The 14,384-nt window shown below is 43.5% G+C and overlaps 1 long non-coding RNA gene and 1 pseudogene across 1 annotated transcript in view; one reads left to right on the forward strand and one right to left on the reverse strand.

The window, feature by feature from the left end:
• The window catches only part of LOC121720187, a 31,292-nt pseudogene extending 28,183 nt beyond the window's left edge, over positions 1–3,109 (reverse strand).
• The window catches only part of LOC121720293, a 189,560-nt gene that overhangs the window by 25,898 nt on the left and 149,278 nt on the right, over positions 1–14,384 (forward strand). The window lies entirely within an intron of this gene.

Here is a 14,384-nt window from a genome sequence, read left to right on the forward strand (position 1 = left end):
GTGATAAAAGCATCACATTATGTATAAAAATTCACAAAGGGGGTCTCGAATTTAGTCCCAGGGGGCCACAGCAGCAATTTTTAAAAATGACCAAAATGGGTTTTGTTAGGTGAAAATTGATTGAAAGTAGAAACTAACTTATACAGTTACATATTTTACCATACATCTTTGTCATACTTCACACAAAATCGTATACGTGTTATTTACAATATCTGTGCCCGAGGTTCCTAATTCAAGTCCAGTGCAGAACTGAACAAGAGAATCATCAGGGGATGTATCTTGAAGTTCCAGTAAGCTATGTGGAAAACTTGATGTGTCTAAATATCTTGCAGCTACTATACTGCCAAAAATATTGGGTCACCTGCCTTGACTTACATATGAACTTAAGTGACATCTTCTGGGAAGACTTTCCACAAGGTTTAGTGGGAATTTTTTTTTTTTTGTGGGAATTTTTCGCCATTCTTCCAGAAGCGCATTTGTGAGGCACACTGATGAACTTGACTGGCCTGCACAGAATCCTGACCTCAACCCTACGGAGCACCTTTGGGATGAATTAAAGCTGAGACTGAGAGCCAGGCCTTCTCGTCCAACATCAATGTGTGACCTCACAAATGTGCTTCTGGAAGAATGGTCAAAGATTCCACAAACACACTCCTAAACCTTGTGGAAAGCCTTCCCAGAAGAGTTGAAGCTGCTATAGCTGCAAAGGGTGGACCGACGTCATATTAAACCCTATGGATTAATAATGGGATGCCACTTAAGTTCATATGCAAGTCAAGGCAGGTGACCCAATACATTTGGCAATAAAGTATATGTAAGCTATTAGCTATGCAGCTAATAAGGAAATATAATTGTTATACAAGGTGTCAGACAAGGTGAACTTCTCCCCATTGTGGAATGTAGAAGGTATGCTACAAGGAAGGGAATTCAAACACACCAAACACCTTACCTACCATCTACTGATGTCATTTCGGTTCATTTGAGATTGTTATATATTTTTTTCTTTAAGGATGGGCATAGAGGCAATAGGACACATTGCCCTTTACTGATGTCATTTCGGTTCATTTGAGATTGTTATATATTGTTTTCTTTAAGGATGGGCATAGAGGCCCTTTGCTATGTGGCTTTGCACAGGGAAACGTGAAGAGTCCAAAATCCTCTAAATCCATCTGACCACTTTTCTTTTAAATTAGCATTTTATTTTACCAGCTTCCTATTTTTTGCCTACACACATATCAGCTTCCTATTTTTTTGCCTACACATTCAGACCAGGAAGAGAGTGGTATTTAATGGGTTAGTATAATATAATATGGTATACTATGTATGGAGAGCATTCACTCACCATCGTTATCTCATTTTTGATGGAGGTAGCGTTTAGGCTTTTGCATCTGAACTCTTCACTTGCTCGTCTTTAGTTGTGTACGTCTTCAGACAAGGAGGACTTCACCCCAGGGCTGATGCTTCAGCAGTAGCCGTCAATGAAATACTGTGCGCTTCATTTGAACACGGCTGTTCTCAATTTGGTTGATTGTGATTAGTAAACCGTTAAAAAACGTAAACCGTTTTTGCCTATTTACCAATTATTCATTATACTACACTTGTGTGTAGCTATTTTATTCAGTGTCCCCACACTCCACTCACATTTACATTATCCTTTTCCTGCCCTTTTTTCCGCCTAATAAAATCCATATTTGTGAAATATATATTTGCCAAATCAAAGGCAACTACTATTCTAAATATGATCAGATACCCTTTGTGAGCTTCTTTACCAATATTGATGCTTTTATCATAAAATTATCAATTGTTATGAACATTTGAGCTTAACCGCTAAATGTAATGATCAACATTAATAATATTGAATGTGAACAATGTTTGTAAAGTGGAACATGTATCACCATCCTACAAAAATGTCTCACCAAGACCAGCATCTAACACAAAGGGCACTGGCAAATCCCAACGATATTGCTGTCCCAAGAGAGAGCTCCTCCCTCTGGCCTGGAGACAGCATGAGACAGGTTATTCTGATGTCCAATAATGACTCTTATTAAAGCTGAACATTGAGGTGAATGTTCACAATGTACACATAATTCCACATAATTCATGTTTCCACACACTTCTGCAATGTCTTTATATTTGGGATATTCAGGATATCTGGACCTTAAGTCCTTAAAAAACGAACTGTGTTTTAGTAGGTAATACGTCATCTCAGGTATATGCACATTGCATACTGGATCATTTCACTGCAATAGAACATTATTTACCTCCTTGATGTCACCTTCACGCATATTCAAATCTGTAAATAGATCATTTAAAATTTTCATAATTTGCAAATTAGATTAAAAATAAGTATTATAAAGTGAATACGCCCTTCCTTTGTTAATCTGTGTGATGTCCAGCTTCTCAATGCCTTCAAAGAGAGGAGTTAAAGAAAAACATTAGTTAGAAGTATGATCTTCATATGGATGATGCTTCCAGAGGAAATGGTAAGAGCTGCAGGTATTGCATATGCTTTTCTTGTGAAAAAGGATCATCTGATGATAAAGACAATGACCATCTTAAATCAAAAAAATTATGACGCCATCATTTTTTTCTTTAGATCTTAAACCTACCTATTTCTTCTGGTTGTGGCTGCATGAAAGTAAAAAAAAATGTGGTTAATTAATTTTACCATGCTAGATAAAAATAACAATTGTCAACGATTTACCATGCTAGATGAAAATTGTCTTAGGATTTTATACTTACCAGTGACAAAGCTGCTATACCAGCTATAGTCATCACAAGCCAAATATAAACATACATATTCCTAGAGAACAGATTACAAAATAAATCAATTACATTTTATTACACTCTGCATGGAATTAATTGATGTTGAACTGATCTTTTTTTTTCTACTTACCTTTTTAGTAGGGTTTTCAATTTTGACTCAGTTAAAATTTAAGTGTTAATCACAGAGGCAAAAAGTAATGCACAGGCAAGATGACCGTGTGGCAGAGTACAAAGCTATTATTATTCACGATGCCGGAGACAGGTTACAAACACACAAGCATCCTAGCGAGCATGAGAGCAACAGGTCTGTCATAGACAAAGTCTTACCATTATTTATAGGACTAAAACAGGACAAACAGGATATTCTTGATGGATTACTGATAAAGAAAAGTGTTTATTATTCCAGACTACAAGGGAAATTGACCTCAGAGGTTATGAACAGGAGAAACCCAAAATAACTGAGATCATCCTTGTAATACATTTCTTTAAAGTGTAGCCAGTTGGACAATAACAACCTGAGTAGCCAAGATTGAGTTAAAGTTAAAAGAGCATGATCAAAAATGTTGCTCTTTAACATTCTTTTGATGCATAATCTGAGGCCTCTTATTAGTGATGACGTGATGTACTTGGGTGGCACTATCTGCTGAAACAGTGCACTACTACTTCCAGATGTACAAAAACATTATCAGATCATGCTGGAAACACACACACACACACACGCATGCACACACATTTTATTTTAAAATAAAATATTGAATACCCTACATTTTAGTAATAATAAACTACAAAATACAGTAGCCTTGCCATGTATCAAAATAAAATACTGTATTTTTGTATTGTCAAAATACTAAAAACTCTTTAAAGCATGAAATCACTTTGCAAATCTTACATAAATCTTCCAACCTGTCCCGTGGCATCAAGGAAGCAAAAAAGGAATACACTCGCAAGATAACCACCCACTTCAAAGACAGCAGGAACGCACAAAGCCTATGGCAGGGCATTCAGGCCATCACGGACTACAAGCCCGCGCCACAGAGCTGTGAGAGCAACATCGCTCTGCTCAACAATCTGAACCGTTTCTTTGCTCGCTTTGAAGCACAAAACAGCACTTGCCCACAGAAGACCCCTCCCCCTCCACACGAGCAGCCCCTGTGCCTCTCTGCCGACAGCGTGAAGAGGACACTTGCTGCTATCAACACCCGTAAGGCAGCAGGCCCAGACAACATCCCAGGTCGGGCGCTGAAGGACTGCGCTGAGGAGCTTAAGGATGTCTTCACAGACATCTTTAACACTTCCCTGAAGCAAGCCATCGTCCCATCATGTTTCAAAGCTGCCACCATCATACCTGTGCCGAAGAAAACTGCTCCATCCTGCTTCAATGACTACCGCCCCGTGGCACTGACACCCATCATCATGAAGTGCTTTGAGCGGCTTTTCATGTCACACATGAAATCCATTCTCCCCCCCACCCTGGACCCCTTCCAGTTTGCATACCGAGCCAAACGGTCCACAGAGGATGCAATCTGCTCTGCCCTCCACCCAGCCCTCACCCACCTGGAAAAAAGAGACTCATATGTGAGATTGCTGTTTATAGACTTCAGTTCTGCATTCAACACCATAATACCACAACAACTCATCTGCAAACTTGACAAACTGGGACTCAGTACCTACCTCTGCAACTGGCTACTGGACTTCCTCTGTCAGAGGCCTCAAGTAGTACGTGTTGGCAACAATATCTCAAGCAGCATCACACTGAGCACGGGGGCCCCCCAAGGCTGCGTGCTCAGTCCGCTGCTCTTCACCCTGCTGACGCATGACTGCACTGCAACCTACAGCAACAACCACATAGTGAAATTTGCTGACGACACAACTCTGGTGGGTCTCATCACCAAGGGCGACGAGACTCAATACAGGTTGGAGGTCGACCTTCTGACCACGTGGTGCAGGGACAACAACCTCCTGCTGAACGTCAGCAAGACCAAGGAGATTGTTGTTGACTTCCGTAGAGGTCACACCCAACACCTGCCACTGACCATCGACGGTGCTGTGGTGGAGAGAGTGAGCAGCACCAAATTCCTGGGGGTGCACATCAGTGAAGACCTCTCCTGGACCACCAACACTGCATCACTGGCGAAGAAAGCTCAGCGCCGCCTGTACTTCCTGCGGAAACTCAGGCGAGCAAGTGCTCCACCAGCCATCATGACCACATTCTACCGAGGCACCATTGAGAGCATCCTCTCCAGCTGTATCGCTGTGTGGGGCGGAAGCTGCACTGAATACAACAGGAAAGCCCTGCAGCACATAGTGAACACAGCTGGAAGGATTATTGGTGCTTCACTCCCCTCCCTGAAGGACATTTACACCTCCCACCTCACCCGCAAGGGGACCACAATTGTGAGTGATGCAAGTCACCCCGCTCACAATTTGTTTGATCTACTGCCCTCTGGGAAGAGGTACAGAAGCCTGCGCTCCCGCACCACCAGACTCACCAACAGCTTCATACACCAGGCTGTTAGGATCCTGAACTCTCTCCCCCCTCCACCCTCAGCTACATAACATCCTGGACTTTTAGACCCACAATAGCTGCCTTGCACTACTCCACTTGCACTACTCCACTTGTACACTTGCACACTTGCAACTTGTTGTTGTTGTCCTGTTGTCCTGAACACTTCTGAACACACTTCTGCTGCTCTTACATAACTTGCACCACTATGCCACTTGCATACTTAGGTCAAACAAAACTACCTCAGCCATTTATTGGCCTGACTTTTGCACTATTATATTGACTGTCTACTGTATGCACAATTGCACAATTTCTACCAAATTTTGCTGCTCTTATTTCTTCATTGTATGTGCCTTCTTATTTTTACTTTTTATATTGTTTACTTGAATGTTATGTTTGTCTGTGGACCTAATTGGAAAAATATGTCTTGTCTCCACCGTGGGATAGTAGGAAACGCAATTTCGATCTCTTTGTATGTCTTGACATGTGAAGAAATTGACAATAAAGCAGACTTTGACTTTGATATCTGTCTATTTAATCCATTCCTTCATCAGTACGCTGACTCTGTTGATTAAGGACACATTCACACAAGAACCTTTGGTCCGGACCCGAGTTTGTTTGGACCATTCTTTCGGTTATTTTTGATCATGTGAACACAGTGTACCGAACTTGTGTGCGGACCCGACTCCAGACCGGACCAGAGTCCACCAGAAAACAGTGGTCTGGGGTACAGATTGATAGAACTCCGGTGCAGTTTGCTTTGGTGTTAACGCTATCAGTTCCAAAGCCAGGAAATACATGTTCTTCTTTTGCGGTGTCGCCAGGCGATATTGGTAGTGTTTGAGAGCAACAGCTTAGAAGTCTGGTTGAGAGTTTAATATGCACACCTGGGGGCTAAGTAAAGAAACAGACTGGCCAGAATTGTAAATATGGCCAGTAAAATTATTGGGAAAGAGCAGAGACAACTGGGAGACCTACAAAAAGCAGATAATACAAGCCCATTTGTGTCTGACTCGGTACATCCCATTTTTTAATGCATTTATAAAACTGCCTTTAGGGAGATGCTATAGAGCTGCTATACAGCAACCAAGAATATATAGACAGCCTAACAGAGCAACCACCGGCTCCTCCGCCAATGTTAAAGTTCCGCTGCAACTTCCGCGACCCACTTCGCCTCTGTTGTCGCCTCCAGTCTACCTCCACTCAACACATTCTCCTCTCAGGAGGTTAATGATGCCACAGACTCGCTCTACTCCACACTGAACTCATGTCTGGATGAACTATGCCCTCTAACTACGAGGCCAGCTCGATCCAAACAATCTCATCCATGGCTAAATGATACCCTCCGATCGCTGCGCACTGTCGTGGGAAAAAAATCACAGACTCTTAACTCTAATTTAGCACTCTGAACAGAAACCAGCAGAGAACACTAGGAAACTTTTCTCAACCTTCAAATCAGCCTCCTCCTCCGTTCAGCCTTACTGCTGATACCTTTGCCACATTTTTTTACAAACAGAGTGGTGGCAATCAGCAGCCAATTCTCTACATGACCCTCCTTGTCTCCGCAGGGCGCGACCAAATCAGATATTGCACTTCCACAACCTCTGAGGGTTGTTGGCACTTCATTTTCTGCATTTGCGCCTCTCTTCAAGAGTGAGGTATCTATACTCCTGACATGTAGCTGTCCTACTATCTTATGGCTCTATCCATTTGTATCATACCGCCGGAATTGTACACGCAAACGTGACATAATTGCCTACAGCTATGGAAGAGGAAGGTTTGGGGTGAAAGACAGGAAAGCCAAGAAAGAACATACACCGGCTGACAAATCAAGACGACAACAGGAAATTGAGAGGCTGGTGAAAGAACGCAGGCAACTAAAGAAACAATGGAAGAAGGCCAATGAACTAGAGAGGGTTGGACTTGAAGCACTTCAGAGCGACATCAAGCAGCGTCTGGCAATGCTGAGGAGGGCAGAACATCTGAGGAGACAACACAAAAAAATGAGCGAGCAAGAGTTTCCTTCTACAAGAACCCATTCAAGTTCACCAAAAGCCTTTTTGTGCAAGAGAAATCTGGTACCTTGAAGGCTCCCTTGAAGGACATAGAAGAGTTCCTGAAGAACACCTGCTCTGAGGCCGACACACCAGCTAACCAAAGGCATGGGCCTGTAACCATTCCAGCAGCCACCACTTCATCCACCCATGCATAAAATGGACACAGGCACCCCAACATGGGATGAGGTTGTCAACATAGTAAAGCGGGCAAGGACGGCTTCAGCTCCAGGGCCCAATGGCATCCCATAAAGATTGTATAAGAACACGCCTGGTGTCTTGAAGTATCTCTGGCACCAAATGAAGCTGGCATGGAAAAAGGTGATCATACCAAGGGTGTGGAGAAGAGCTGGAGGAATACTCATCCCAAAGGAGAAAAACTCATCAACCATTAACCAGTTTAGACAGATAAGTCTGCTGAATGTTGAAGGGAAAAGCGTTGTGGCCCAAAGACTGTCTGCATTCCTGCTGAAAAATGAGTTTGTTGACACCTCAATACAAAAGGCTGGAGTTGGTGGTTTCTCTGGATGTCTTGAACATGCAAGCATCATCTGGCACCAACTACAGTCCTCCAAGAGGGAAAAGAAGGATCTGCATGTGGTGTTCCTGGACTTAGCCAATGCCTTTGGATCAGTGCCTCATAGGATTCTGTGGACTGCCTTTGCCTTCTTTCAGGTCCCTGACAACATCACAAACCTCCAGGTCCAGGCATACTTCCGCAACATCCAATTCTGTGTGACAATGCATGAGAGCACTACAGCCTGGCAGCGGCTGAAACTCGGAATAATGGCAGGATGCACCATATCTCCTCTGGCATTCACCTTGGCTATGGAGTTGATCATTAGGGCTTCAGCATGGGTCGTTGGAGGGGAGCGTGTGGATGGAGGCCTACGTCTGCCTCCAATCAGGGCATACATGGACGACATGACCACCATAACATCTACGAACCCTGCACAAGACGGCTGCTGGAAAAGCTTCAAAGTAACATATCCTGGGCAGGAATGAAGATCAAACCCTGCAAGTCAAGGAGCATCTCAGTCGTCAAAGGCCAAATCACCAATGACACTTTCACCATCAATGAGGAGCCAATCCCAACAATCCTACAGAAACCAATTAAAAGTCTCGGACGCAGGTACAATGCCACTCTCAATGACACAGAGCAAATAGAACAGCTCAAACAGGACACCATCAGTGGCCTGAAACAAATCAACAACACTGGCCTCCCAGGGAAACTAAAGCTGTGGTGCTTTCAATTTGGATTGTTGCCCCGCCTCATGTGGCCGATCACCATCTATGAGGTCACCTTATCACATATCAGCCGACTGGAAAGACTGGTGAATGCTCAAGTAAGGAGGTGGCTTGGGCTGCCAAGATGCATGAGCAGTGTAGGGCTGTATGTTGATGGCCCAATCTCAAGCTTGACTGAAGAGTACAAGTGTGCAAAGTCGTGACTGGAGATGACCCTGTCTGAGTCTCGGGACCCTTTGGTACGCTATGCTGCCCCAGCCTTGAGAACTGGCTAAAAAGTGGACACCAAAAGCAGCTGTAGCAGATGCAAGGGCTGCTCTCAGACATCGAGACATAGTTGGCCATGTGCAACAGGGTAGGGGGGGGGTTTGGTCTTGGAGTGATGGCTCCTACCTGGGGGAAAGCTTCTCCAGTAGAGTGCCGGTGCATGGTGGTGGAGGAGATTCGAAGGCAAGAACAAGCAGCCAGGTGTGCCAGAGCAGTCAGTCAGCCGCAGCAGGGACGGTGGATGAAATGGAATGAAATTGCCAAGAAGAAAATCTCCTGGAGCGAGTTATGGAACATGGAGTCTAACAGGCTGAGCTTCATCATAAAAGCCACTTATGACATTCTGCCTAAGCCAGCAAACCTACACCTGTGGCTTGGTGAGGACCCGGCATGTTCCTTGTGCTCAGCCCCAGCAGGCCTCAAGCACATTCTTGTGGGCTGCAAGACCTCCCTTTCTCAAGGCCGATACACCTGGCGCCAGGTCTGGCCTCAGCCATAGAAGAGAAAAGAACTGCCACAAATGCTGCTCCACTTAATGCACATCCAGAAGTCCAAACCTCAACAGCCTTCATCCGGGAGGGTGAAAGACAACCAACCAGAGCCCCCCCCCCCCACAATTTCAAGCCTCATTGGTGCTGCCAGGGACTGGCAATTGCGGGTAGACCTTAACAAGAGCCTAGTGTTTCCATCTAACATTGCTCTGTCAAGCTTGCGCCCAGACCTGGTTTTGTGGTCCAACTCCTGTCGCCGTGTTTACATCATCGAGCTCACGGTGCCCTGGGAGGAAGCCATTGATGAGGCCTATAAAAGGAAAAGGTTGCGGTACTCTGACCTTGCAGCCCAGGCAGAAGAGCGGGAATGGACATTGCTGGTACGTCCAGTGGAGGTGGGCTGTAGGTTGTTTGTGGCTAACTCCACCATAAGGCTCCTGAAAGAGGTGGGCGTCAGAGGGCAAGCTCAGAGGAGAACCATCAAAGAGCTTGCCACCACAGCTGAGAGAAGTAGTCACTGGCTGTGGCTTCGAAGAAAGGAAATGGCATGGGGGGCAAAGTGACCACTCAGTTCCTATGCGACACACACCCAGGTCTGATCAGCCTGTGGTGGGCCTGCCACAGAGGAGGGTGTCTTGTGTTAAATGGCCGAAACACCCAAAGATACTGGGGTACACAACTGATGATGTGTCGCGTAGAGTAACATCATTGAGTGGTCCAAACAGGGTCTCAACTGGAAACAGAACTACTGGGATTGAAATATCGAGTCCTTTTGCGTAACTGCCTGGCTTGTAGCACTTTTAGTTAGTTTACTTTTAGTTCCAGTTTGTCTTTGTGGGAAAGGACATGGACGACACCAGGGCAGCTGCAGCAGCTGTCTCGGTAGTGCTGGGCGCTTGCCTAAACACGAGAGCAAGCTTGTGGCTCATCTAAACAAGCTATGGAATGATTTACACTTGCATTCATATTTTAGCTTCATCACACTTACAATTTTAATTTCTTCAAGTGCTGTGCGTTTTTCTCAAGCTATGAGGGGGGCAGTAGCTGTGGTTATTGTTAGATACATTAGCCTCTTTAGCAAACCAGCTCAAAAAAACTTTACATTGTATTGCACACACAGCAAGACTAGACAATGCATTACACATTAAATCGACCAACGTAGTACAAACACAAAGAAAATACATCTCAACTTCATTAATTACGGGCACAGCCATTTTTGTTTGTCAACTCATACGTTCAGCTCTGTGTACTCTCAGTAACCCCGAGGTGGACAGTTGAAATTACAACCAAAAAAAGTTGTGTGGCTCGATGAAATGTCGCGAGATAGCTGGGAGATCTACACTTTCCAACTCGGGCGGGGGATTTACGATACAAATGGATAGAGCCATTACTTCAGTCCATCAGCCGACCAGCTATCACACATGTGATCAATGCTTCGCTAACCTCTGGCACATTTCCAACCACATTCAAAAATGATCGGGTAACACTGTTACTTAAGAAACCTTCTCTCAACCCCGCTCAAGTTGAGAACTATCATCCTGTATCACTTCTACCTTTCCTATCCAAAGGTGACAAACGAGCAGTCTCCAAACAGGTCTCTGAATTCCTTTCACGGAACAACCTTCTTGATCCAAACCAATCTGGTTTCAAAAGTGGCCACTCAACCGAAACATCTTTTTTTAATTTATTTTTTATTGAGTTTTCCTTGCTCGGGGAATCACATTGTTTACATCAGTTATAATTTAAGGTCAGAAAATAACAGTTCTTAAAAAATAAGTAGTAAAAAGTATTTTGATGGTTGAAGCAGTACATTAGATCTCATCAGGTGTCTTGTATAAGTACATTTCTTACAAATGGTAAGTACATTACTTCTCTCTATACTCTTAAACATGGGCATCTTGGGCTCCTCTCTCTCCTGGTTTGAATTCTACCTCACAGGACGCTCATTTAACGTATCATGGCTTGGACAGTTGTCCGTGCCTCACTATCTCACCACAGGAGTCCCCCAGGGCTCGGTGCTGGGGTCCCTTCTCTTTACTATCTACACCACCTGTCTGGGGCCGATTATCCATTCGCACAGCTTCTCTATCTGTCATTTCCACCTGATAACCCCTTGGTCTCTGCACGGATCTCTGATTGCCTCTCAGACATATCTACATGGATGAAGGTATACCACCTCCAGCTACACCTCTGAAAAACCGAACTGCTGGTCCTCCCAGCTAAACCTACTGTACATCATCACATCAACATAGAAATAGACTCCCTGTCTGTTGAACCTACCAAGGCTGCAAGAGTCCTGCTCGATAATCAATTATCCTTCTCTGATCATGTTGCCTCAGTCGCCTAAAAAAATAGAAAATGTTAAAGGCTTAAAACACTACAGATGTAACATATTAGACAGTAACAGTGCCACAGAGCCTACTATTAACGTTAGCCTCAAAAGTTGATTGTTAATGTTCCAACAGATCATTATATATTATTTCAGCGAGCTAATGAAGATGTTCAAAAAGGGGATAACAGCTGGACGTGATATCAACGTGACCTTGGCAATGATGGACAAGGTAACCAATGTGTTTTCTTTGAGTCTGTGCTGTGATTTTAATTATTCATCTATGTTTTCATTCATTCATTTGGCTGACACTTTTATCCAAAGTGACTTACAATTACTGCAAGGGCCAGTCTCCCCAGAGCAACTCAGGGTAAAGTGTCTTGAACCCACAACTTTTCCTGGCTTCTGCATACTAGCCCAGCTCCTAAACCTAAACCTACACTACCACCGCCCTGTAAACAAACTCATGGTGTTAGCTCTTTCTCTTTCAAAAAGTGTAAAGTGTGTTAGCTCTTTCTCTTTCAAAAAGTGTAAAGTGTGCTATCACTATATTTATTGGTATTGCTTGCTTGTCTTCAATATGGGTGACCAGATTTATCTGAACTAAAACCGGGACACTGTGTGTGTAACGTGAACATGCGGCAGGTCAGACAGACACAGACATTTCTTCGTTAAGCCCAAAACCAGTAATGGGAAGTAACTAAGTACAAATACTTATGTACTGTACTTCAGCAGCATTTTCAGGTATCTGTACTTTACTGAGTATTTATTTTGTTAAAACCCCCCTTTGTAGGATTAGCTGGAGAAGTGGAAAAAAGTAATGATAAAGCACATGGATTTGTTTACAAGCTAGCGAAACGGTTAGCATAACTTCGACAGAACAATGTGGATGTTACAAGGTAAGAAACACAATTTAAAACGAGTTTCTTGTTTCTCACTTCTCTTACCGGGATTATTAAGTTGAAATAGTTGCCAAGTTCTCCTCTAACAACTTTTTACTTTACTCCCCTACATTTTCACAGAAATATCTGTGTTTTATACTTCTTATATTTTCATAACTATGAAGTCGTGTTACTTTTGTGTTAGGCCACATTAACACATAACTGGGTATTTAGAGAAACAAATATTCCCCCCCCCCCCCCTCCGTTTTTCAAAAATAATATCGTGCACACCTGTCTGTTCAGAGAAGTTTCCTCCTAATATGCTGTCAAGAGCATGCCAAACCTGTCGGTACAGTGTAACTGTACATACACACCGCCGCCGACTTGAGCTTCCAAAGAAGCTCGGGTCGTCCTGTCAAGGACGCTTGTCAAAAAAGTACAGGGAAGCTTTGGCCGCTCTGACGTGACAGCATTCTACATTCAATCATGGTCTATCTTACGACTGAACCTCGTCATAGCTCATTACCATAGGGCTGCACAGTCCCGCCCACAGCCGATGCCAGAAGTAAAAATTCCATGCAATTTCTCCATTGACAATTGCTCAGCTCAGATTGTCCTCTTTAAAATGATACCAAACATAGCAAATATGTCTTTAACAAAGGCCAATAGGAAGATAGGCACCTGTGTCAAAAATTTGTTTTTTCTGAGGGGGAGGGTAACTTTAACAGCTGATAACACTAATTTAGCTGTGACCCCAGAAGGGTTATCATACCTACATATTATGTTAACTAACTACTCAAAAAGTATAAGCAACCTTTGCCACCTTGACTGGTACCGACATCTCATGTGGCCCATGGACTATATAGATGCCAAAAGTTCATGGGACACTAACCTTGTTTTGAGATAAATGTCTTTTAATCGCGATATCTTGGATAAGTACTTCATTACCCACAATCCTGAACAATCCCACAATCCCACAGTGATGCCTCTGATTGGTGGAAAGGCTGTTATGGTCATAGTTTAAAACTTTCTTAGCGAAAATTATTGACAAAGATGGCGGAGTCTTTTACTGCCTATGGCAAAAATCTTAATGTGATTAAAAACTTTCTTGACAAATATTGGTACTTGTATCAAAGATTGTTAAGGCGGAGCAAGATATTTAATCAGGAGCCACTTCTGGGAACCCGGATCGCACGAGGGGGGGTCAAAATCCCCTTTTATGCAGAGCAGAGGCAGCGACTGCTCCATTGAAGTCTATGGGCATAGCTCAGAATTTCACCACCTATGCTAAGGTCTTGGTTCTATAGAGTTAGGAATGTGAATTTCGGGCACGTTTTCATGATCCTCAAACCCTTCTGAACATTTCAGGTACATTTTTAGCATTTTTGAGCATTCCAGTCTGGAGAAAATCGACCTTATTTCAGGTGTGCGCCAGTTATTTATGCAGCTGCTGTTGGCCGGTTGCAACGTACGCTCGTCAATACGTCATCGACATGCCTCTTTATGCAGACAGGATTCGATCCCCATTTTGCGCCCATAGACATGAACTACGACGAAGTATCTTGCTCCGCCTTTACAAGCTTGTATCAACAAGGATTGTGGTTTATACATCACACAAACTTAGTCAGGGCCAATACACTATCAAATAGACCACTGTAAATGTTAGTTTAAACACTCAAACTTTTCAGGTAGCCGACAGGGTAGCATTTCTGACATTGTATGTCATTACATAATGCAGCTAACATTAGCCTACATACTCACAGGTATGAAATTATGTTTTAGTGAGTGTCCAAAGGGGTGAAAACCACTTTAAATCAGGTCACATTATTTACTGTTGTGTGTCCG

This window comes from Alosa sapidissima, chromosome 10, assembly GCF_018492685.1.
Source record: "Alosa sapidissima isolate fAloSap1 chromosome 10, fAloSap1.pri, whole genome shotgun sequence".
In the NCBI taxonomy this organism is placed as follows: Eukaryota; Metazoa; Chordata; class Actinopteri; order Clupeiformes; family Clupeidae; genus Alosa; species Alosa sapidissima.